This window comes from Cnephaeus nilssonii, assembly GCF_951640355.1.
Source record: "Cnephaeus nilssonii genome assembly, chromosome: 13".
NCBI classification, from domain to species: domain Eukaryota; kingdom Metazoa; phylum Chordata; class Mammalia; order Chiroptera; family Vespertilionidae; genus Cnephaeus; species Cnephaeus nilssonii.
In genome coordinates this window covers 15,478,713-15,505,158 of record NC_137084.1, presented here as the reverse complement: position 1 = coordinate 15,505,158, position 26,446 = coordinate 15,478,713, and the positions used below count along the sequence as shown (strand labels likewise).

The 26,446-nt window shown below is 52.3% G+C and overlaps 1 protein-coding gene across 1 annotated transcript in view; it reads right to left on the bottom strand.

The window, feature by feature from the left end:
* Positions 1-26,064, bottom strand: part of TSPAN18 (tetraspanin 18) — a 151,268-nt gene extending 125,204 nt beyond the window's left edge. The window contains exon 1 of the mRNA XM_079787402.1: positions 25,749-26,064. The gene's annotated coding sequence lies outside the window, so the exon portion shown is untranslated. The remainder of the gene's footprint in view (positions 1-25,748) is intronic.
* Positions 26,065-26,446: the final 382 nt, after the last annotated feature.

Below are 26,446 nucleotides of genomic sequence, written 5' to 3'. Positions count from 1 at the left end.
AACATCTGATAACTCATAAGATGTTGTGAGGATTGCATGAGGAATGTATACACAAGACTTAGCCGAGAGCCTGCCCTACACTATCCTATTTCTTGAATTTAAGGCTCTGGATTGTATTTTATGGGTTTCTAAGAAAGAAAACACGGTCAGTTAATTGATTATGACATGTCACTTTTTATATTGATGCGTCCTGGTTTCAGAGACATTAAAATATTAAAAAATAAAGGGTGCCTTAGACTCCATGAAATATTGCAAGAACTTAATCAATGGCAGTAAATGTGTTGACTATTGGCCAAGTCCTCCCATTTTGCTAAGTTCAACTCAAAACTCAGATCTTTTTCCTCTTCTTCTTCCAAACAAAGCAAACGTGCACTGTGTGAGGAAAACCAGCTCTCAGGTTATAAGGAAAATTCTGAGAGCCACTTTGGTGTCCTGGATGACACCCAGGTGAGAGACTTTAATGATGGGTCCTACTCTACTTTTACCCTGATGGCTCCCACTCTATTTTTAAATTAAAATAGGACATATTCACGACAGTGCAAACACTATGTGTATACAGCCTACTGAATTTTCAAAAACAGAGGCCCCGGCATACCTGATACCCACATCAAAGACTCTTCTCAAATTTTCCCCAATATTTGTTCCTCTTCCATCCATGTCTCTCAAATCATCCCTGATTCTCCGTCCCCACCGCCCCTGCCCATTCTGCCTGGATCGGCCTCACCATTGCCGGTCTGCTTGCTGCAAACAGCCTCCCTTCTCTTTTGCTATAGGGCTGAGCCCATAAATGTGGCGCAACACATCTCTCTCCTGCTTCAGTGGGTCCCCTGGTCTCCTTTTGCCTGCACACGGGGATTTTTATAATCTTATCCCTGGTTTCCCATCTTTCCAGGCCCACCTTCAGGTCCTCACAATACACACAGACCCCACAGTCAAACCGAACTCAAAATGTGGACAATCATAGTCCTACCTGGCAGGCCTGAGCTGGGGATGAGATGAGCTAACAGATTGTAAGTGGTTCCCTAGGTACCTGGCACAACATAAGCAGTCAATAAAGAGAGGAAGCAGGAATTGTGTAAAATAGAATCTGCTTGCTACTTACTGCAAAAATGATAGTAGCTATGACCAGTGGTTCCTTCCCTTCCTCCTCCCTCCCTCAGAGGTCTACACAAAGAACAGATGAGGTCTACACCCCAGACATATGCTAACACTTAATTCACAGAAACTGGGCTTTCTGATATTTTATACATTAAGTTCCCAGATAACACTGAAAAACACTATTTTATAATCTTTTAATATCCTAGATTCCAAGCCAGTAGGATTTTAGAGAGCTGGGAAGGCTTCCTGGAAGAGGCAGCAAGGAAAGGATGAAGGGAGGTGATGAGCCCAGTGATGAGGCTTTTCCCAGCTAGCTTCTCTCTCTCCCTCTCTCTCTCTCTCTCTCTCTCTCTCTCTCTCTCTCTCTCTCTCTCTCTCTCTCCCCTTCAGCCACTCTACATCTCTTCCTGGCTCCTAGGTGGAACTGCCATCCTTCTGAGCCCTGTGACCACAAGGACTCTTGTTCCTGTGTCCCAACAAGGGGTAGTGTCCCCAGCGAGACCCTGGAGGTGGCTCAGCTCTGGGCCCTTTGTCCCCACACCAATGCCAAGCCCCAGGATCCAGATTGAGCCACTGCCAGCTGATGCGGGGCTTATTGACAGATAAAAGCTCTGCAGTTTAAGGCTCAAGGCAAAGCCGGGGCTCTGGATTGCTTTGTTTTAAATTAGCAACGCAGGGGGTTGGTGTGGGACTGGGGGAGGGGGAGAGGAGCCAAGGCGAGTTCAGGAGGAGTTCCTGCTGTGTCCTGCATCTCAACTATTCCCTGGGCAGCCCCTAATGAAGCCGCATCCTGCCTCTGCCTCTTCTCTCGACCTGCACTTGTCTCACTGGGCGAGTGTCTGCCCCGCCCACTCACTCAGCCCCCCCTCACCCTGTTCCCATAATGAGTCCCTGAATTGGCCTGCTAATTGTGCCCCTGGGTCAGTGGGGGGCGGAGGGGGAGCCATGACATTCTCAGAAAGACTGAAATTTATTTTTGCTCCAGAAAGGGAGAGCCACTCCTTACATTTAATTGGGCAGCGCACAGTGGGCGTTGGCACGGCTAGCGAGGGTCCCAGTGGGCAAGGAACTCCCAACCTGAGTCCATTAGCTCTCGGCCTGGGGAGGGTGGAAGTGCCAACGCAAGTTAACAAGTGAAGCTGTTTCTTCTTAATGCAACTGTCATTAATAACCATCCCCCCTCCACCCCACCTCCCATCAGCTCTGGGCTTTGCTGCAGGCAGCACAGGCCAGCCAGGGTCTCTCCTGCTCTCCCCAGTAGTGCCCGTGTGAGCAGACACCACCAGGATGCTCCGCTGAGCAGGAAGGGCATGGGTAGCCTCTAGGAGCCTGGGACTCCCCTGTCCCCAGAGGGCACTGCCCTGCATTTGCTCTTGTCCTGCTCTGTCTGGAAGTGCTTTCTTGTCAGCAGCAGGAGGTGAGAACAAGGGCTACCCATCTGCTGGAGTTCATCTTACACTTGATCGTCACTCTTCTTCCTCCCACACTTGTGGATAATACTCTTCTGCCAGGGGGGGTATCATCGCTCTTCCCCTTTCTTCTGCAGATGAGGAAAGTGAGCAGCGGCATTTTTATGTAACTAACCATGGGTGCACTGTTGGTGGGAAAAGGAAGACAGAAAACGCAAATGATTCTATCCACAATGTCTGCTAAGTAAGGCTCCCTCGCTCTCGCAAAGAGGGGGTGCTCAGCAGACCTAGAAGCCTGATGTGAAGGGACCTGTCCCTGAAGGTGGAACCTGGCCTGCCCACCCCTACTCCACCGTGTCCTCTGAATGAGAAAACACATGAAAAACATGAAGACACACTCTTCCACCGCGTGGCCTGTGTCCTCCTCTCCAGTGAAGGAAGGACGTGAGGCTCAAAGAGGCCAAGCAGCACGTCGGCCCTCACAGAGCTGAATCAGGCTGAGGACCAGAACCCACAACTTGGTTTTCAGCCCAAGTCCCCAGAGCCACCTCACCTGTGTCCAGCCTGCACTAAGCCAACCCATAGTCCATCCTCCCAAGGACGTACCTGAGAGGTTCTCAGGCCACTGGACTGTTGGCACAAAGATACCCGGGGGTTCAAAGGCACGAGAATAACCGGTGCTTCCGGTGCCTGGTTCAGGAAAGGCAGAGATCTTAGTGCTGAAGTTGGCTTTGGTCCTAATTCTGCCTCCGCACGTCCCAGCTCTGGAACTCAACGTGGATCCCCCGTGCAGTCTTACATGTACAGGGACGTGTTCCCCAGGACCCTCCACCTCTGAGAGCAGCAGTATGGTTATGCGCCGCCTAATGATATCAGTCAACAACGGGCCTTATATATACAGTGTTCCTCCAATACAATTATAACGAAGCCGAAAAACTGCTATCGCCCAGTGAGGTCGTAGCAGCCATCATAGCATCCACTAGTCACGTCCTAGGTGCCATATGTTGTCGTAAAGGACGTTGTCGTGAAGTCGCAGCGTAACTCATTCCTCATGTGCTCGTGGTGCTGCTGCTATAACTAACCTACTGTGCTGCCAGTCGTATGAAAGCATCGCGCACACACTTATGTACAGGACGTAATACTTGATAATGGTAACCACCGACTATGTTACTGGTTTACGTGTTCACTACACTTTGTATTGTCATTGTAGAGTGTCCTCTTCCTGCTTATTAAAAACAAAGAGTTTGCTATAAAACACGATGCCTTGTCACGCTGGCAGCAGCCTCATTCCTCCTGTGTTTATTTACCACGTCTCTTGGTTGCATTGTTTTCTCTTGTGCTTGATTTAATCTCGTGTCATTTTATAAATGCACTGTTGCCTCAGGGTACTGTGCTGGTAATGTCTACAGCTGTGCACTGGAATGTCCTGGCCTTCACATTCACTCACCCAGAGCAATTCAGTCCTGCAAGCTTCATTCAAAGTGTCCTATACAAGTGTAGCATCTATCTTTTACATTGTATTTTGACTGTCCCTTTTCTACGTTTAGATACACAAATATTTACCATCCCATCTAATAAAGAGGGAATATGCTAATTGACACTCACACTGTCGCAAATATGGTGGTGCTCACAGCCAATAAGGAGGGAATATGCTAATTGACTGTCCCACCCTTAAAGATGGCAGTACCAACAGCCACAAGATGGCAGCGCCCAGTCCCCTCAGCCCCACCGGGTGGCAGGCATGTGGCAAGGCCGGGCCCACCTGCCTCCTGAGTCCTCCAGTCCCCTCAGCCCCCCAGCTGCCCAGGGCCGGCCCGAGGCACAGGCAAGCCTCGGATGGTGGCTGCCCAGATGCCCAGGGCCGCCTGAGGCTCAGGTAACCAGGTCCGGCCGAGGCTTGCACTGCGTCAGTGGCAGCAGCAGAGGTGTGATGGGGCGTCACCTTCCCCTGATTGCTGGGTTGCCTCCTGCCCCTGAGGGCTCCTGGACTGTGAGAGGGGGCAGGCCGGGCTGAGAGACACCCCCCCCCCCCAGTGCATGAATTTTCACGCACTGGGCATCTAGTTGTGTTATAAGTGGCTACAATATTCAATACAGGTCCATGCTGAATAGGCGGGTAGCCTGGGTGTGAAGCAGGCTAGACCATCTAGATGTGCGTAAGTGCACTTTATGATGTTCACACAATGACAAAATCGCCTACCAATGCGTTTCTCAGAACATATCCCTGTCGTTAAGTGACATATGACTGTATGAAAAAGCCACATGACAGTAATAGAGATGTTTCCAAACAGGCCACCCTGCAGCTCGCAAGGAAGCCGAAAGCTGAGAACTCATAACCTGAGCTGAGGGAAGCGGCCAACCCCACGGCCTACCGCAGCTTTCCTCCTCCTCAACCTGGGGCTATTAACTCAGTCTTTACAACCCACAGGGTGGTGGTGGGGTGGGGAAAACTACACCCCAATTCTTAGCAATTCCTCCCGGCTCCCTTAAATATATTCTAGTGCAGAAAGGGGTCTGCAGGAGGTTGGACCGCAGCGGCATTAGCATTTTGATGGGTTTTCCCAACACGTGGAACAAGAGAGCTTTAAAATTCATAGTGAAGAGATTAATCCTTCCAGCTACACTTCTCCCTTCCCAGCTTGAAGGCCAAGAAGTTTTTACTCCTTTAAGACCTTGATTAAGAAAGAAAGTCAGGAACTCGGAGAGCTCACTCTTTAGAGTCCACAGAGAGGAGACAGATGGGTTTCCTATGTTGAGTGTACATGTAGAGCCCTCCAAACACAATTAAAAGGCAGAACCAGAGACAGGGGCATGAAAAGGTTGTGCCGCTGCGTGGGGGTTGGGAGTGTCTTTGACTCAACAGAAGGACACAGCCTTCTGTTGAGTCCCGAGAGGAGCCTGCTGGCTCCTAACAGCAAGGTTCACCTACTGTAACTGACAAAAGCCATTCTTCTTAACACCCATGGTCACTCGCTCAGCAAGCATCTCCAAAATAAATTGCTCTGGGCTGGGTATTAGGTCCTTGGGAGAGAAGGATCTGAGGACAGTTCAGCTCAACAAATCCCTGATTTCAAGAAACTCAGTCTAGAGAGAGAGAGAGAGAGAGAGAGAGAGAGAGAGAGAGAGAGAGAGAAACTGACGGTTAAAAAAAACACATAGTGGTGACAGAAGCAAATGTGGCTGCCCAGGGACCCCCAGGGAGGAGGGGGCCTCAATCAAGCTGGGTTAAAAAATATATTTTATTGATTTTTTTTACAGAGAGGAAGGGAGAGAGATAGACAGTTAGAAACATCGATGAGAGAGAAACATTGATCAGCTGCCTCTTGCACACCCTACACTGGGGATGTGCCCGCAACCAAGGTACATGCCCTTGACCAGAATCGAACCTGGGACCCTTCAGTCCGCAGGCTGACGCTCTATCCACTGAGCCAAACCGGTTAGGGCCCCTTTGGGGAATTCTGGTCCTGCTTCAAAACTTTCTTTTGAAAAATGCATGTGATGCAATATTAAGTGTCGAAGGGGAGGCGCACAGGGCTTTGTAGCGTATGCTCAGAGTGAGAACATAGATGGTGTTGAGGAAAATGATCCAAGGAGAGGACTGTCTTTTCGACATCATGTTGGACCACTGTGTAGCAGGCCCCCAAGGACTACTGAATTATCAAGGGATTCCAGAGGAATGTAAACTTTAACGCTGGTGAAGTTACATGTGAATTTGTAGGTCTTGTAGAAAAGATAACCCCAAAGGTTAAGACCAGGCATCCTCAAACTACGGCCCGCGGGCCACATGCGGGTGTTTTTGCCGTTTTGTTTTTTTACTTCAAAATAAGATATGTGCAGTGTGCATAGGAATTTGTTCATAGTTTTTTTTTAAACTATAGTCCGGCCCTCCAACGGTCTGAGGGACAGTGAACTGGCCCCCTGTTTAAAAAGTTTGAGGACCCCTGGTTAAGACTGTACTGCCCTATTAAGACTGTTATGCCCTGGGCATAACCAGTTTTGTATCCCAACCAGCCACCTATTCCAGTATTCTTTCTCCAGTGCCTATATAACCAGCGTCTTTAATTCTCCGGAGAACCAGCTTTACCATCCTGCTGGCTCCACATTAATGAGCTCAATCAATCTCTGACCCATGTTCATTTTACATTTATATGAGATTTTATAGAATTTACAATTTTTTGAAAATTATACTTTGGCAACACATGCCCAATCAACACACACACACACACACACACACACACACACACACACACACAATGGACAGGTGGGGGAAGAAATACAGCAAAATGTTACCAATGGGTATCTTTAGGTAGTTGGCATATATACACATGTGACTTTTATAATCAGGGAAAAAAAGTGATAAATATTATTTTTTAAGTAGAGAAACACCCCCATCTAAAATTCCCCAAATTAATAGCTAATGCCAACTGCTTGGTAATCCTATCTGTGGACAGGAAGCTAAGCACTTTCTGTGCATTATCCCATTTAAGGTCTCACCACCACCCCATGTGAAAGGCACTATTACTCTCCCCATTCTACAGATGCGGAAATGGAAGCACAAGGAGTTAGCCTCACATCATAGGTCTGAGCGGTCAGAAGGGGAACTGAATCCCAGGCAGCGCTGCCCAGAGTCTGCCTGCTTAACCACGCGGCCAGACACCGGCCTCCCACGTGGAAAAGGAAGAAATAAACACATCTGCGGGGCTGCCAGGGTCAGGCTTGGAGGAGGCTGTGTTCCCACACGCTCCTGGAGCCCACAGCATGCTGGGAGCCTCGCCAGCCTTGAATTGAATTCGCATGTGTCTCTCCCACACTTGCAGGTGGGGGCCAGGTCTTCTCCATTCTTAAACCTCCCGTCACATTGGGATGGAGGCACAAGAGAGGCTGAGCGAATGTCTCAGGACACCTCCCCACCTGCTCTGGAGGCTAAACCTTTCATGCACTCTAGAAGCCAGCTTCGACTCATAGTTCCCTCCATCTCTCTCTTTGCCCACACAGGCACTACGGAGCTGGTTCACATCTTCATCGGAAAGCAAAGGGCAGGCTGGCTTCAGCAAAGACGGGTTCTGTATGTTGGAAAGGGCCCCAGCCTAGGAACCCTAGAGGCCAAGGGCTCTGCCTCTAAATCACTGTGTGACCTTGGGCAAGTCAGCAAGTCTCCCTGGGACGGGGCATGGGGCCTTTAAAGTGGGCAGGAGGACCCACGGTGCTCTGATGCCCCAGATGTTTTGCCAGCATCAGCCTCGCTTTTGCCGCCAGTGTACTTTGCATGCAGCAGGCGTGGAGCCCTCACCAGGGACCCACGCCTATTGATTCTCACTAAAGCTCTTCATGTGGCAGGTCACTGCGGGCTAAATCTGTGCAGAAATTAGGTTTTGAGGGAGGAATACCATGTGATCTAGAAAACCAAATTGGGGGGGGGGCTGCAAGAGGGGGAGTATGGGGAGTGGGGAGAGATGCTTCATTTACATCAGGCTCTTGAGAACCCCCTACAAACCACCCCATCGGGGGGTTCATCCTGAGCACAAATGGATTGATTTATTCCGGTCAAATACATTTTCCTAGGTCTCCGAACACCTGCAGACTCAGGTAGGATTACTTGGGTAAATATTGTGTTTCCAAAGCTTCCAAATAAAAAAGCCCCATTTTCCTTGATTGAACAATAAATACCGCACAGCCTTTGTGCATGGCTGTGAGGAGGCAGGAGAGAAAATTCGGAAATGTCAGCCGCTAAGTGTCAATATGGAGAGCCACGTCTCTAGGTGATTAATTAAGACCAATGGCCGAAAGAAACACAGGAGGGCCCTCTTATAAAAACGGAAAGTGATACTGCTAATGCCAATGAGTCTAGCAAACGGGCCTGCTTCTGATTCCTGGGTGAGTTACTTACTGTCCCTTTAGGAATCTCAGTTTGAGCATTGTGGGATGCTCAAAATGGGTTCCCTGTGGGTTCCCTGGGAGATACCAAAGTGGAGGGGAGGTGGGAGGCCCAGCCCCCATCCTGCTTCAACAGGGCAGCTCCATTGCATTTCCTATTGGCTGCTCCAGGGTGACCTTTCTTTGACTTCTATGGCTGCAAGTAAGGTGAATGCCACTGAACTAAGTCATCCCAGGTCTTTTTCCCTTTAGTCTTTGGAATGCCCAAGATGGTACCTTGGTTAAGAAACCCAAGGCATTCTGGTGGCCGAATGGTTTTTAACCAAAGGCATCAGGGTGACTCATGTACAAGGTCACTAACTCCGGGGCAGGGCGTTCCATGCCAGGCAGCGAGCTCCCATCCCTAGCGAAAGGGTCTTCCCAGACAGATCATACAGCCACAGTAAGAGCTGGCAGGCCCGGGAGCACGTACATTGTCCCGGGCTTTTTACCTCTCAGTCCTCGCGGCAATAGGTGTCAATCTTCTCTCCACTTTGCAGATGGAGAACCTCAGCACCACACAACTTGGGGAACCTGCCCAAGGCCACTCGGCTCCTAAGCCAGAATTTAACCCCAGCAGCTTGATTCTTAAGCACTGCCTAAAATCGAACACCCCAGAAATCCCCAGAATACCATGCTGGATGGGGACTTGGGCATCGCTGGCCCCTCTCCTCATTTTACAGTGAGTGACTGAGGCCCAGAGAGGGTAATAGATGCGCCCAAGGTTCATCATGAGCTTGTCGCAGAGCCGGGTTAAAACTCAGATCCCATCTTGAAATCTGTTTCTTTCCACTCCACCTCGGCATCACTGCGCCCCTCAGGACATGCCCCTCAGGACGGGCAGCCTGAGTTGGTGGTCAGAAGCTGAGCTCACGTGCAGGCCGCCACCCAGCAGCAGCCCCAGCTCTGCCCCTGAGACAACACACTCGGCCCCATCGTGTTCCAGCTCGCCAGCCCTAAAATGGGAAAGGTGGCTGCGCTTACCTGTAGTGTTCCCAGGTGTGTTCTCACTAAAGTCTACCCTCTCTGACTTGGGGCAGCGTGAGAGGGATACAAAATGAAACGGATCCTTCTGGTGGAACCATCCCCCTCCCCCACCTGGCCGTGGCAAATGGACCCCTGCCCCTGTTTCCCTAGCCACCTCCGCCGGGACCTCGGTGGGGAGGAGGAATGAGACCAACCGAGACGGATGTCCTGTCTAAAGTCAAGAGCGAATCATCCTCTTGATCTGTCTGCTTTCTCCTGACCTCGTGTTAATTTCTAGCTCAAAATAAAACCAGGAAAAGGCTAGAAAAGTAATTTCAGGTCGGCACACCGTCTGCCTAATGAGATTGAACCCACTCATTTGCAGAGTCAGGGCATTTAAGATGCCGAAAGGACCTGAGCTTGAGCATCTGAGATCCTGCGGAAGAAAGTCACCATCTCTCTAAATGTAAACTGATAGCTTCGCCTCTGTTCGGAGGGAGGAAACTGAGGCCCAGAGAGGTTGAGTGATTTGGCCCATGTCACACAGCCATGGGTGGTGAAAGAGACAGTGTGAGAACCAGGTCTCCTGACCTCAGGCTCTGCTGGGGTGGGGGAGGGGAATGGGGGGATGGAAAAAGGGAGGAGAGTTTGAGTGTGAGTTTGCAAGCACGTTTGAGAGTGTGTACTTATGAGATCATGAACCTCTGAGGTTGAAGAGAAGCATTTGAGTCATTTGATGTTCCACCTGCACTTATCTGAGAAGATGGGTGTGAACAAGTGTGAGGGTGGACAAGTGAGCAAGAGGGATTTGAGTGGGAGTGAGTGAGAGGGAATCCAAAGGCTAAAGAGAGAGAAAACCAAGAGGAGGAAAAACATTTGGGCCATTTTCAAATTCCCACAGTTGAATAAATCAAAACAGCTTGTTCTAAGACAAAGGCCATTTCAAACCACATCCTTTACACCAAAGTCAACCCCAAACGGCCCCCTAGATGCTTCCTCATAACCAATGACAACAGCAACAGGAATATCACAGTCATATTTAGGATTCTTGAGCAGCAATGATGGGCCAGGTGTGATTAATGCCCACTCTCCAGAGAAGCGACTGAGGCTGGGGAGGGGGAGTTGCTTGGTCCCCACACCCAAGTGGTTTCTTGGATAAGGAAGCCTGGTAGGCAGCAGAGATCCAGCCAGCAAGCTTCCGTGGAAGCACCATGTGCCTGAGAACCAGCCCTGGGGACAGGGCTGCTCCTGACTGTGAGCGGAATGGAGAAGGAAGGGACCCAGGAGTGGGGAGTGAAGACAGCATGTTCCCTGCCAGTTCCTTCTCAGCTGCCCCCCCAGGCAAGGCAGATGCCACCTGTGCGGGAGTGCCTGGTGCCGTGACCAGCAGTCCCCACCCCACCTGGCGCCTGGCCTCGACTGGCCAGAGGAACGTCAGGGCCCCAGAGAACTCCCATTTCCCACCCCAACATCAGCAAAGGGAGCCACAATGCAGTAACCACCGAGTGTCCCCTCTCACTGGGCATGAGGGGCCAGCAGCAGGCCAGCTGTGCTCTGCCAAGCATCCACGGCCAGCAGGCATGCTGTGCACTTTCTCATAGTCCTGTCCTAACCCCAAAACAGTCCTTTGAGGTGGGTGCTACTCTTCTCATCTTACAAATGGGTAAACTGAGGCTCAGAGAGACTGAATACCTCATCCAAAGTCACCAAGTTAGTAAGTTTAGGCAGAGTCGGGACTGAGCCCCAGCATAACCAGGGGACCTTTGCTCCCTCTAACTCACACATCACTCATCCGCAAAGCCCTTGCCTCTGGCGCAGGTTGGGAGCCCCAGAGGGCAGCATTTTGTTGTGGGTTTCCCCTCCACAGAACGGGATTAAAAATCTCACCCCAGCAGGGTGGCTCAGTTGGTTGGAGTATCATCCCATACACCAGAAGGTAGTAGTAGGCTTGATTGCCAGTCAAGGCACATACCCAGGTTCCAGGTTCAATCCTTGTTTGGAGCACGTGTGGGAGGCAACCAATCGATGTCTCTCTCTCTCTCTCTCTCTCTCTCTCTCTCTCTCTCTCTCTCTCCTCTCCCTCTCTCTAATATCAATAAAAATAACAATAATATAAATTTGTTTTAAAAAAATCTCACCCTAATCGGATTGTTGGGCATCAAACGAGGTAGTGTCTATGGGTCTAGATCCGTGGTCAGCAAACTGTGGCTCGTGAGCCACATGCGGCTCTTTGGCCCCTTGAGTGTGGCTCTTCCACAAAATACCACGGCCTGGGCGAGTCTATTTTGAAGAAGTGGCGTTAGAAGAAGTTTAAGTTTAAAAAATTTGGTTCTCAAAAGAAATTTCAATCATTGTGCTGTTGCTATTTGGCTCTGTTGACTAATGAGTTTGCCGACCACTGGTCTAGATGAAAAAACTCTCTGTGCTTCTGGAAAGAAAGGGAAGGGAAGAGAGCCAACAGGTAGGTCCCTCCACACCCAGCACCAGGTTAAATAGTTGCTCCAGCCTTTGCTGTCCCTTTTTTTCCAGATGGGGAAGCTGAGGCTCAGTTAGGATTTTAAAAACTGCCAAATGTCACGCAGCTCGTAAGGGGCAGAATCAGAATCTGAACTCAGCTCTGTGGAACTCAGAAACCAGAATTCTCACGTTAAGTTCAAATGCCATTGGACTCCACAAATGCCTTTCGATTGCTTTCTTCTAGAAGAGCATTTCATTTTAATCCCATACATTTCTCACCAGCAGACACACATGAACTTTACCTAATACACTATCATCATTGTTTTGCCAAAAAGACTATCAAGGAGACCGTTTTTTTTCTTTACACGCTCACACAACAAACACGAACCTCTCAACTAGTTAGAATCGTGCTTGAATACTGGTTGGGCCACTTAGAAACAAAAATTGCCCATTATTTAAATTCAATTACATAGCAACCACTTTTTAAAGAGCATATTTTTATTTGAGCTCATTGTGTAGCAAATCCTCAGACACTTTCTTTCTTCCAGCTACTTGGAGAAGGAAACATTATCAAATGAAAGGGAGGAAATGTTATGCATATCATCCCAGCTATTGAAAATAATGCTGATGGATTTTCCTCCTTTGCTCTTAATTTATTTAAACAACACCCCCACTTCCATCAACAGCCACACCTGGGCTTCCTACACGTCCTAAGCACTCTTCTCCGGGGAATTCAAAGCTTTCTGGTCATAGTCCCTGGTCAGGATTCCCAGGGGCAACTCTAGAGGCAGAAGGAGACCCAGAGAGCAAGCAGCCTCCACTCCCCAGTGTGTACACGAGATGTCAAAAGTCCACAGCAGAAACAAGAGCTAGTTGGAGCCGAAGAAGAACTAGGCTCTAAACTCTGACTTTCTGGACTCCCAGTCCAGTGCTCTCCCAATCCCTTCAGTTAGGGAACAATGGGGACAGCAATTCATGGGATGGATCTAGGCTGTGATCCAACTGTCTTGGCACCCCCAGCCCCAGTCTCCCAATTTCATGGTTTTACCACGTCCCCAGGCCTCATGGAGTCCATCAGGCTCTGGGGTTGGCCCCCAGTGACCCCATCTGGTCTCTGGACTCCGAGGAGGGAAGCTCCCACCTGTGGCCCCTGCTCTAGCCCCTCCAGCACCACGGCCTGGTCCTCCAGCGCGCTCAGCCTTGCACAACAAGCAGGCAGCAGCCTCAGAGGTCTCTGTTTGCCTTGGCTCTGCAGCCTGCTTCCTCAGCAAGAAGCCACTGCAAAGGAAAATAAAACAACAACAGAAAGCCCTTTGATCTGCCAACAGACGGCCAGGAGGAAGGTGGGAATCACCCTCTGTTGTGACCTCTGGCCTCCTGCTCCCAAGTTCTCTGCGAAGGGTCCCAGGGCTCTTTCGCACACCCCACCTGGCCCAGGCACCTGGATCCCAGGAGATGAAAGGGTCAAAGTGACATCTGTGAGCACCAAGTAGGGATGAACAAGAGCAGAGAGAGGCTGGACAGGGCCAAGCAACTGGGAGAGAGGAGATGGACATTGGCCCAGGAAGCCACTCCACACAGCGGTCTCCCCAGATTGGGGAGCATCAGGAAAGAGGTGTGTGAGAGAAAGGCATTCCAGTCCATCGCTAGGGAACCCGGCAAAGCATCACAGATCTCCACGCAGGAACAACCAGGCATCCCTCACAAAAGGATGTGCTGCGTTCAAGATGCGCGAGCTGGGCCGCTCCCATACCCCACGGTCCACCCCGGGGGCCCCCCACAGCCTCAGGAAACATGAGTTCCCTCTGGGAGCCGCATACAAGCCCCCTTCCATCTACTGGCCTGAAGGCAGGCTGGAAGTGTCCGGGTGCCGATGTCCCAGGAGCAGCCCTCGGCTCATGGGAGATGGAAGTTGGTGAACACTCACTGGGAGGGCTCTCAGGTGAGCTCCACACAATCACTGGGAGGGTCCCCAGCGGGAGGGGAGGAACCCCAGTTGCCCACAGAGGTAGGCAGCTCGTTAGTGCGCCGTCCATTGGCTTTCGTCCCCTCCCTGCCCACTCACCTCTCTGGGACCAACCTCCTGTCTAGACTCTTTGCGCCCAACTCCTTGCTCACAGTCTGCTCTTGGAGATAACCAACTAACACAAGGCAGGTGTGGAGGTGCTAATGCCGAACCAGGGAAAACGTGCAGGAGGCAGAGCAGAGGGTGGAACATCACCAGCGGTAAGAGGAAGGTGCTGCACACGCAGATGTGCCCGTTTACCCAGAGGACAATTCGAGAGACAGGAAGCTGGCTGTCTCTGCACGAGGGGACTGCGTGAAGACGGAGAGTTAGTTTCCATTGTACATGCTTTTGTTCTATTTCCATATTTTCTGATTATTTTCTTCCTAAGCCTTTCACCACTAAAGCACGATTCTCTCCGAAGAGCTTCTGAGACCTGGGAAATAAAATAAATGACCACTGCAGAGGGAGAAAACCCTGGAGCCGGTCATCTCCCTCGCTCTCTGGCACCCTCTCACTTCCTCTCTCCCCATCGTGGCCTCGCTCTCAGCCCCGGTGCAGGAAGGCAGGTCCCCATTCCCTCAAAGGCTTGGTAGCTGCCAACGAACAAGGAATTCAGGGCTGGAAGGGAGACAAGGGCCCGGTGAGAGGCCTCTGAGCCCTCTGCGTCCTGATTTCCTCGCCACTCACGCCGTTAAGACACACCCTGGCTCCAATGGGGAAGACGTTGGTGTCCCACGGGCACAAGCCACGGAGCAGACTGGGCTTGACACTGGGTTCCAGGGTTCAGACCACCTGGGTTTGCATTGCTACAACTCTGGTAACCAGCTGTGTGGCCTTAGGCAAGTGACTTAACCTCTCTGTGCCCCAGTTTCCTCAACCATAAAATGGGGATAGTCATCATACCAAATTAGAGGGCATTACAGGCTGAACTGTGTTTCCCCAAAAATTCATGCATTAAAGCCCTCATTCCAGTACCTCCGAAAGAGAATTATTTAGAGCAGGCGTCCTCAAACTACGGCCCGCGGGCCACATGCGGGTGTTTTTGCCGTTTTGTTTTTTTACTTCAAAATAAGATATGTGCAGTGTGCATAGGAATTTGTTCGTAGTTTTTTTAAAACTGTAGTCCGGCCCTCCAACGGTCTGAGGGACAGTGAACTGGCCCCTGTTTAAAAAGTTTGAGGACCCCTGATTTAGAGGTAGGGTCTTTAAAGAGGTGATTCAGTTAAAACAAGGCTTTAGGAAGGGCCCTCATCGAATCTGACCAGTGTCCTGATAAGAAGAGATGGCCTAACACCCAGGAGGCATCAGGGATGAATATGAACAGACCAAAGACCATGTGAGGACACAACGAGAAGGCGGCCCTCTGCAATCCAAGGAGAGAGACCTCAGAAGAAACCAAACTTGCTAGCACCTTGATCATGAACTTCTAGCCTCCAACACTGTGAGAAAATAAATTTGACAGGAGTTAAGTTATTTAATCCTCACAACTCAATATATTAGATATTATTTTTAGTCCCACTTTATGGATGAGAACATGAGGCACAGAGAGGCTGTGTGACTTGCCCGAGACCGTGGAGCTGATGAGTGGTAGAGCTGGGGCTGTAAGCCATTCTGCTGGTTAAGATCAGACTTATAAGCGCCTGGCACACTGCAAGTGACCAATACATGTTTGCCATGCCCATGACCCAAAACAACCTGGAGAAGACTGGGCTGCAGAGGAGGCAGCTCCTGAGACCCTGCCAGGTCCCTGGGGTCCCTGGATGAGCGAGGACAGACAGGGTCCCTGCCTCTGGGACTTACACTAGAGTGGGGGAGACGGACATGAAATAATCACCCACACAAGTCAACAACCACCCATTAAGGAGGGGATTATGGAGCAAGCCAAGTCAACAGGGGATTTGGCCCACGCAGGAGTCAAGGAGGACTTCCCAGAGGAGGTGACAGGGGCTGGGATCGAAAGGAGGAGGAGGAGTCCGGTAGCTTAGGAGGGAGGAAAAAGCACTGCAGGAAATGTTGGGGGGAGACACAGAGTGGCCCTGGGCGGGTGGGGGCAAGAGAAGGGAGCGAAGTGGGCCGGAGTCGCGGGAGGCAGGCTTGGCTGGGGAGGGGGCAGAGGCCTCAGGAAAAGCCTTTTGAACACAAGTGAGAATGCGCGGAAGGGTTTCCAGCCAGGCGGCTAACACGCTCACATTACACAGCAGATGTTTTCCCTGACACAGTGTGCGAGTCGGACTTCTGTAAATCGAATTTTATTTTCAAGGCGGTGGGGGTCAATGGGAATCTGAGAGTTCATCCATCTGCAAATTGAATGAGGACCCTCTGACCCAGCTGGCATGTTAGAGCTCTGGCTGCCTCGAGCGAGGCCCACCTGTTAGGTAGTGACCCTGGAGAAGGACCGGCCTCCCGTCCAGGTGCCAGCGTGGGGGGGCACTGTTTCTGCTGGCCGCGTCCTTCTGTTCCCCCAGACGTCGTGGGAAAGCCCCACACTGCGAGTGTGGCTCTTCCCACCGGGCCTCCACATAGCCTGCTTCCTGGGGTGACAACCTTCCAGGCTCCCCTTCCCCAGCTTCTCCTCATCCTCTCAGCTCCAACTGGTACTTCCCTCCATGGGGAGGCCTGCGCTGCCCCCACCCCCAGACCTAATGCTTTCCCTGAGTTCTTAGGGTGCCCCGGGACTCCCCACTGGGTTGGTTCCGGTGGTATCGCCAGACAAGAGGAAGAGACGGTGCACAGCAAGGAAGGATGTGATCCCAAAGAAGCTGTTCCTGAGAATGGAATCATTCATTCACTCATTCATTCAGCGTGTACGAACTGAGCATCTGTTCCCCAGCACGGAGCTGCATCCTGCAGGTGCCATGGAAACAAAACAGCCAGGCCTCTGCCTCATCCCATTGAGGGAAGCAGAGAATCAATAAAACAATTAGAATAATGCTAACATTCATTGAATAGTTTCGAAGGGCCACGTTCAATCCTAAGAGAAACACTTACGCATTTTACGCTTATTTTATCCTCGTAAAACCCCATGAGGTAAAATGGTGGCACAGAGAAGTACCCTGTCAGAGTTCAAGATACGGGGCTGAGCCCGAGATGTGAACCCGGGCCGCTATGTTCAGAAGCCGCACTCCTCCTCCTCAATGGCACGGTGTCTCCTCTCCTGTCACGGCGTGGGGACGAGGCGGCATGTCTGAATCCTCAGCCTCACCTCTGAGCCCCCAAGCCCTCCTGGGCCCCCTGGGGATGGGCTCTGGAGCTGGGAGCTGTCTGTTCCCCTCCCCAGCCCCCTCCTTAGGCAGAGATGCCCAAATGCCGCCCCTGCAGAGAGAAGCCCAACTTGCAAAAGTCTCGGTGATTTCCAGCGCTAAAGGTGAACCAGGACAAATAGCAAGCGAGGGTGATTCGTCTCAATCAGAAATTCTCAACTTGAGAGGAGATGGAGATGGCAGGCGACTCCAGAAAGACACGTGGAAAGAATGTAAATGGTGCCTGTCATGCAGTCGTTACAAATCCTTATTTCTAGAAAACATTCCACCTGCAACTGGTTATAATTCATATACGTTGCTGTTTCCTGAGCCCAGATTGAACACCCAGCACCTTTCCAGGCCGGGAGGCGGGGAGGGAGCAGACAGCAGCATCTGACAATGGGCAAGGCAGGTGGATGCAAACACTTACCTCCTTTGTTGCTGATAACTAAGACACAAGGTGGGTATAAATCCCTACGTTATGGATAAGAACACTGAAATGAACAGAGATTAACATACCAATCACCAGGTTAACTTGGGCAAATTACTTAACCTCTTTGAGGTGGTTTTCTTGGTTGTAAGATCGGGCAATAACAGTACCCACCTGTAATGAGTTGGATTGTGAACCCCAAAAAGGTATGTTGAAAGTTATAACCCCTGGTACCTGTGAATGTGACCTTATTTGAAATAGGGTCTTTGCAGATGGACTCAAGTTAACATGAGATCGTTAGGCCCTAATCCAATACGACTGATGTCCTCATAGGAGGACAGACAGACACGGGGAATGCCATGTGATGCCAGAGGAAGAGACTGGCGTGCCCACAAGCCAAGGAACACCAAGGACGGCCAACAGCCACCGGCGCTAGGAAGGAGCAGGAAGGACCCCCCCCCCCCCCCCCTCGAGTCCTGCCAACACCTCGGTTTGGACTTCTAGCCTCCAGACTGTGAGAAGATAAATGTCTGCTGCGCGAAACCCCCGGGGTATGGCACTTTGTTACAGCAGCTCTACGAGACCCATACACCGCCGCGTCCAAAGGGCTCCTGGCTGGCCCAGAGCTCTGCCCCGGGTGTTTCAGGTGGGAGGACTGCAGACGCTGAGGTCTGGGGCGGGAGTGTTTCAGGAACCCCCCATGGTGGCGGACTCACGGGCCCGGCCGGCCTGGGTGCCTGCCAGTGGTTCTCAGAGAAGCCAGGGTCAGCGGTGCCTCCCCAGCGTCTTGGCAGCTGCAGTGGAAGGTCACCCTCTGCAGTGCCTCCAGGAACAAGTGTCCACCATACCCAGGGGGCCATGGGGCACCTTCGAACCATCGTCTCCCAAAGACCTCTCCATGCACCTCATGCGCGTGGGGGCTAAGACCCCGCAGCAGATGAGCGCCCTGGGCCTGCCCTGCTGGAGGGACCCCTACAGGTCAGGCACCAGGTGGCAGGGGGCTGCACCCCCAGGAGGCGGAGGCGCACTGGGCCAGCAAGCGCACTGCAATCTGTCCCAGCCAGAGGAGCTGCAGTTCGGGAGAGGGCCTCCCAGCAGACCCCCGCCCCCAGGCCCCATGCCCACAGTGGTAATTAGACATAAAAAGATGGGCCCAAATCCAGGGGCCAGCGCTCCAAATTCTTCTCCCATTTCACATAGAAGCCTTATTAGTTCAACATGAGAGCTCAGCCCGAGGCCACGGGGGATGGGAGCCCAGAGCCTCTTTGTCCAACGTCACGGGTGGGTGTGCTGGGCCGCTTCTAGCCTCCCCTCAGCACCGGTCCCTGGCCACAGTGTGTCTTCCTTCTTACTCAAGAGGGAGAGAAGTAAGCAAGCATGTTGACACTACTATGTGCCAGGCACTTGATTCGCTTTACAGCTTTCCCATAGTCTTCCCATTTTGCAGAGGAGAACACTGAGGCTCAGAGGGATGAACAAGTAGAAGAGTCAGGATTCAAACCTAGGCCTGGCCATCTTACTGTCCACAGAAAAACAGGGGGCTGGAGAGCCTTATCAGGACCCCTCTCTTCCCTGCCCAGTGCCATGGGGCTGCATGGATTGACAGGGAACACAGGGAACCTTGTGTGTCATTTGAGGGGACCCCCAAAGCTTGAAAGCACAACAGTTCCCAAAGCAGTATATGTGAGGCCCGAATTCCTATGGCTTTCACTATGCACGTTAAACCTATGATTTCTCTCACCTCATGACGTACACTTCTATCCCATCTTCCAGATAGTTCCTGCAGCCTTCCCCCCCGGCCCTTTCTCCACACCATGAGGGTAGGGGCGATGAAGATGGGAGCAAAAGAAGGTTCTGGAGGATTCTGGAAGAAGTCCTCTGAGCAGTAAATTTCAGGAAGCCAAAGGAAGCCATGGTAACAATGGGCTGAAGGTCAAGGGCCCTTGCTGTGTGTTCATTCACTTGCCATCTCTTGGCCTCTCTGAGCAGCCCCTCCCTCCAGTGTATCATAATCTGCTCATTTACATAAAGATCATTTCCATGTAGCAGTCTGTAATCTATAAAGAGCAACATACATCAGAGGTTATTAGGGAAAGGAAGCTTCCATGTTTTCTTTTTTAAAAATACATATATATTTTTTATTGATTTCAGAGAGAGGAAGGGAGAGAGAGATGGAAACATCAATGATGAGAGAGAAACATCAATGATGAGAGAGAATCATCAATCCTGCACCCTGCATGCCCCCTACTGGGTACTGAGCCCACAACCCAGGCATGTGCCCATGACCTCCTGGTTCACAGGTTGGTGCTCAACCACTGAGCCACATTGGCCCCAGGCAAAGCTTCCATGCTTTAAGGACTGTGTATGCAAGAAGCTTTCAGCGCATCACATCATCTCAATTAATCCTTTATCCAGGAAATGTAAATGCAGGGAGTTTGTGCTCTTGCAAATAGCCACTATCCTTCCATTCTCAGCCTCCCTTGCAGCTGGTTGGGGGCCAGGTGACAGTTCTAACCAATGTACTGGAGCTGAAGTGATGTGTGTCACCTCCTGGCTAAGCAGTTGAGTATTAAGTATGGCTTTTCCATGTCTCTCCTTTCCTTCTGTAATAACTGGGGGTGCCACAGAATCTAGAAGGGGCAATTACAAAGATGGCTATCAGGCTGGATCCCTGAGTAACCATGTGGAGCAGAGATCCATGTAAGACAAATAATGGGAGCGAGAATCAAACCTGCAGTGTAAGCCACGGATAGTTTTGGGTCATGTGCCGTGGCAGCTCGTGTTACTTGGCTTAACAGTATCATTGTTGCTATTATTCTGATTTTCACAGATAAGGAAACCAGAGCCATATAGCCACTAAGTGGCAGAAACCAGATTCAAATGCAGATCTGTGACTCCAACACACATCCTCTTTAAATTACAACCTTTTGTTGCTTAATAAGATCATTCCCCTCTGAAACAGACTTGCAAAAAGAAAAAACAAAAACAAAAAAAACCCTCCGACCCCTCACTGTCCCCAGGATGGCTGAGCAATCGATGCAGGATGAAAAGAGGGACTCTTGGAAGGCATTGTGAGCCCGGAAGATGATCAAAAGCAGGAAGAGGGGGCCTGGTTGAATCTCAGGGATATCTTTCCTGGGGTTTAGGGGCTCACAGGAGGTTTTAATATAAGAGGAAAGATCACATAGTGGTTTGGAGCACAGAATGGGGAATCCAATCAACCTAGGGGCACATCCCGGTCCCACTACTTACTCTCTTGATTTTTCTGAGCCTTACTTTCTACTCTGTAAAATGGGAACAATATCTGAACCAACCTTGAGGTGAGAGAAAGCATTATCCAGCTCCTGGCTGACGGTGAGCACTCTCAAAGTGTCGGCCACCATGAAGATCATCCCTGGGAGGGCTCAGAGCACCAGCCCTACCAGAGGGGACCAAGCAGAGGTATAGCCCGGGGAGACGGCCCCAGCCAGCAGGGCTGAGAGAGCCCAGAATCTCAGACTGTAAACCTGGCCAGGCCCACATCCCTGTAACAGACCCAAGGGCAGGACACGGAGAGAAGCAGGGCCAGCCAGACAGAATGCAACCCAGCAGAAGAGCCAGATTATTTACTTGAAAGTGGAAAGTGTCTTCCAGAGGACGGCCTTTTATTTGGGTGAATCGGGGGGCTGTGTATCAGCTTAAACTCATTATCTGCACACATGGTCTTCGTACTCCGGGTCAGGGTGGGAAACAAAGGGTGGAAGAGAAAGGATGGGCAAAGAGGAGCTGATGAAATATCATCCCTCAAGTGCCAGAAACCGGGATATTTTCAATGACGTCAAAGTGGGCTTCCTGCCATGGGGATAGGGCTATCGTGAGAATACTCACAAGACTTTAACTTAGGAGTCCTCAATGAAGCAGGGGAAGAAAGAAAGAAAGAAAGAAAGAAAGAAAGAAAGAAAGAAAGAAAGAAAGAAAGAAAGAAAGAAAGAAAGAAAGAAAGAAAGAAAGAAAGAAAGAAAGAAAGAAAGAGAGAGAAAACAAACCAAAAAAGCAGTTTATTTATGTACCCTTGTCTTCTAGCTCCAAAACGCCCTCTCTCTCTCTCTCTCTCACACACACACACACACACACACACGCTGTACCCCAGAAGATCAGAGCTGGAAAGGACCAAAGTTGATCTTCCTACTTCACAGTAACTGTATAACGATAATAATGACAAAATGAGACTATCTACCGAGCCATTTGCCACTTCCGGCCACTGTGCTGAGTGTTTTATATGTTTCATCTCATTGGCTATTCACAACCATCTGATAAGGTATTATTAGTCCCATTTTACATATAAAAAAAGCTAAGGCATCAGAGATTGAACAGCCTAGGGCTGCAGGGCTAATAACTAGGAGAAAGCCAGAAATCAAACAACTCAGGCAGCCTAACCACCGCGCAATGCTACCTGTAAAGAAACAGAGAAACAAGCACAGAGAGGGGTGGTGACTCACTCCAGGTCACACAGCTCCATGTGTAACAGAATCAGGGTTAGGACACAGATCTCCTTGGCTCCTGGTTCAGTGACCATTCCAGTCCCTCCTGTTGCCTCTTAGTACTTACTAGTACACACAGGCACACAACAGTGAACATGTTTCTGCTCATCTCCAAGTTGTTTAAATCACTAATTACAGCAGCAGTCAGGGCTAAGGGTTGCACCTTATGAGAAGTGCCCAGATGAAAGGCCTGCTTTGCCCGTTGCCAACACCGGGACTCCTCATCTCACTCTCTCTTATTTTAATAAGTGTTTCATTATCTGCTCCCCCTCCCTCGATCGGAGCGCTGATGCGGGTCCAAGGTGCCAGGCTGTGTGGCAGGAGGAGCCCAAGCTGGCAGGTTTGCTCAATGGCATCAGGTTGCAGAAATACCCGCTCAACCCATCATCTGCTCCCAGGGAGCAGGGGGGTGGGGGGTGGCAAAGTGCTGGTTTCCAAGGCCCCTCCCTTTGCAGTGTCCCAGCTGAGTCTGAACAAATGTTCCTGATTTTCTTTTCAACGGCTGATGAAATAGGCCAGCGAGCAGCTCTCTGGAAAGAGGGGTCCCTAAAAGGGGCGGCCCAGCCACCAACATTGGCTTCTCCCAGGGAAGGGGAGAGAGTGAACGCTGGACAGGCATCAGGAGAAAAGCAGCATTCGGATAGATATGGGGTCCCAGCAGGCATTGACATTACCCCCTACCGAAAACTGATGGAGGCCAGGAGCCTGGCTCACTGTGCTGTGTGTGTGTGTGTGTGTGGGGGGGGGGGGGGGGCACGGCGGGATAAGACAGCCTGGAGAGGTGTCCTCCGCTGGACCAAAGGCAGGGCAGGGCTGCCTAGCACCCGGAGAGGTTAGACTCTTCTGAGTTTAAGTTGCAAAGCCGCTCAGATCTCCTAGGCCCGTGGTCGGCAAGCTGCGGCTCGCGAGCCACATGTGGCTCTTTGGCTCCTTAAGTGTGGCTCTTCCACAAAATACCACGGCCTGGGCGAGTCTATTTTGAAGAAGTGGCGTTAGAAGAAGTTTACGTTTAAAAAAATTTGGCTCTCCAAAGAAATTTCAATCGTTGTACTGTTGATATTTGGCTCTGTGGTCTAATGAGTTTGCCGACCACTGTCCTAGGCCAGCACCCTCATGTCACAGGCTGAGAAAGCATGTCCAAGAGGGGAAGTGACTCACCCAAAGCCACACTGGTGACCCAGAAGAATCAGCGCCCTTCCCGACCCCCTCCCACAAATCCCTGACACAAGCTCTTGCTTTGATACCGCCTGGCACACCTGTCCCTGCCCAGCACCCTGTCCTCCAGCCCACCCCTCACACCATCAAAACCTTATTCAGTAACTCAAGGAGCTATTTCCAAGCTCACGTGGAATTTTTTTATTGGGGGGGGGGGGTTACTTTTTGGACCAATCCAAGGTGCCCTAACTCCAACTCCAGATGCACTTCTGCTCCTAGAAGGTGCCCTGGAACTCTCACTGATGCACTGCCATTTCAGCCACGGGTTGCGTGAAGATACCGCCAAGGCTCAGGCATTTGAATGTATTTGGGGACGGGGTGACCAAGACACAGGCTGACCAAGACTTGAAGAGTTGCAGAATCAGAGATCTCCGAGTCAGCAGCCCGGGGTCTCAGTTCCCTCTTCTCTTCAGGGCACGTGGGGGTTGGGGGGGGGGAGGGTGCAGTGCAGGGAGAATGGGTGGAACAGGACAGGGCTGGCTGGATGGAGCAGGCTTCCCTCCTCAGAAAAACAAGTCACTAAAAAACAAAACAAAACAACCCTTTTGTTTTCTAGCCCCCTGGAATGTCTTGAGCCCCAGGGACAGCGGCTCCTCCACCCTTTCCTCTGTCTCTGCTCCTCCTCTTCTCCTCAAAATAAAAATCACGCTGATCTTTCCCTGTGGCAGCTCTGTCCTAGAGCAGGTTGGTAGCATCCAGCAAAAACAATGGGTGGGCTGCGCGGCCAGCAAGAGCCTCGACTCTCTCTCTGGACCCTCCCGGCTTCCATCATCTCTGCAGGAGACTCAGGGGACACACAGGAGGGGGGCCGCCCGATGCGCGCAGTTTCTAGCCAAGAGAAAGATGAAAACTTCCGCTGGCCACTGTGAGGCCACTGCACGGTCTTTGATTTGCTCATTTGTACTCACTTGGGGTGCAGGGAGGAGGGAGGGAGTTAGAACGACGAGGCAACAGTCGCTTCAGTGTCCCTTCAATGTCGAACAGCCCCACACATGACAGAGCTCACACTCTTCACCGATGCCAGCACAGCAGCCACCTTGCTTCCCACAGCGTCAGCAGGGACACAGGGACTCAATGCACAGGGTCCCTGAGGTCAGACAGGGCACACACAGCAGGTTCCCACCAATAAGTGTGCAATGACCAGGTGACCGTGGCCCGTGGACCACAGATGGGAGGGGAGGGGGCTCTTGTTGACTGCTGAGAAAACTACAAGGGTCCCCCATCACCCCCACCCTTGCCGCCCAGCTTATCTGTGCCCAGGGAGAGTGTGGCTAGGAGGAGATGGGATATGCCAGGAGACCTCACCCAGGCACAGCAGGGTAGGGACCTGGCCAGATTCAGGGAACAAAGGTACAACTTGCACAGAAAGGGTGGTGCATTCAGCGATTTGGAGGGGTCAGACTCCAAAGAAACCTCAAAAAAAGTTAATCCTCCCAGTCCTTTTCTCCACACGAATTTGCTGTTCCTGTACAGTTTCTCTCGTTTTTGTTTCTCTGGCGGTGACTTTTTTATTCACCGATACACCCTGACAGCCGGGCTTCCCAGCACACGGGGCAGTTACAAATGAAGCACCCCAGCCTCACACTCGACCCCGCTCCCCCAGGCCGGCTGTGCGGAGGGGTGCTCCTCCGGGCGGGGCCCCGCGTGTGTTGGAGGGTCTGTGTTTGTCTGTCCTGGATTTCAGTACCTTCGTCTGGAAGGAACCGGCACTGGCCTTCCTATGGGTGAAACGGCCGGGGAAGTGCGCCCCCTGGCGGGAGCCAGCTCACCTCCACCCAGCCGGGTCCCAAAGCCGGCGTGCACCCACCAGAGCCCGCCAGCCCTCCAAGCGGACTCCCACGACACCCCCTCAGTTGGCACACACCTGGGCTTCGGATCCACCGAGAACCACACAGAATCTCTGCTTCCCCAAACCGCACACACCGAGTAGGGGATCCAGGGACCCCCGAAGGAAAGGGTGGCGCCCCGGCCTCACCCCGCCGCCAGGGACCCTTGAGGCGGCAGGCTCTCCGTGCCCCTGCTGGGCCCTGTGATCCTCCTAGCCCGGACCTTCGCCTCTCATCCCTAGACCTCATCCTGCCCTCGGACAGAGTCGGGTGGCGCGCGCACCCTCCCTCGGGGTGCAGCCCTCGCCGAGACCCCAACCTTGTAACCACACCTGCCACCCTCCGCCATTCTCCTAGCGCCCCCCACGCACCCATCCAGAGCTCCCCGAGCCGACTGGCGCTGCACCTGTCCGCGGGGAAGCCCCAGCCCTCAGCGGATTCGGAGCAGGAATCAGAGGCGAACAGGTCTCCCCTTCCTCCTCCCCATGCTGGTTTAAGTAAAACTTGGCTCCAGAGCTTCCCCGGGCCGTCCTGGGATACCCCGGATCGCACCCCTACCCCACCCACCGTGCCCAACAGTCTCCCGCGGGGAGCGCGCGCGGAGTCTCCAAGTCCTAGGGCGCAGCGGCAGGACGCGCTGAGTAACAGAGGGTGTGGAGCCCCCTACCTTTCAGCTGCAGCGGCCGGACCCCGCGCCAACTCCCGCCGGCGGCCGCGGGGGAAACTTTCCCGGGGCAGATAGGCGCGCTCTCAACTTGCTGGGCTCGGGCTGCCTTCCTGGCGGCGGCTAGTCCCGGACCCGCTGGCTCGAGGCGGCGACGACCGCGGCGGCTGCGCTCGCTCGGGGCTCGGGGCTCGGGGCTCCGGGCTTGAGGCCGGGCTCGGGCGGCCTCGCGCGGCTCCGCTGTGGATCGCCCCACGCTGCGTCCGCCCCGCAGCCTGGAGCCCCCGAGATGCCGGCGGCAGCTGCAGGCACTCGCGCGCCCGCCCGCCCGCCCGCCGGCCCCACCTCCCAACCACCGCTCCGTCCCTCCCTCTCCCGCGCTCCCTCCCAAACCTCCTCCCTTTCAGTCTCCAGTCGCCGCCGCCACTGCTGCCTCCGCGGCCGCGCGAACACTTGTCTCCTCCCGCCTCCCGCGGGCTGCCCCGCGCCACCTCCCTCCCTGGGTCTCCGCCTTCAGTCCAGCTTCCAGGCCTTGCTCTGGGGGCACTGGGGCCAACTTCGGCCCTTCTCCTCTTCCTTCGCCCCCTGAGCGCCTCCCCTCTCTGCTGAGGGACCCACTTCCGTTGTGGAAGTGGGCAGAGTGGCACGCTAGACCTGGAGTATTTATTCCAGAGAACTTGACGCTGCCCCACCGTGATCCA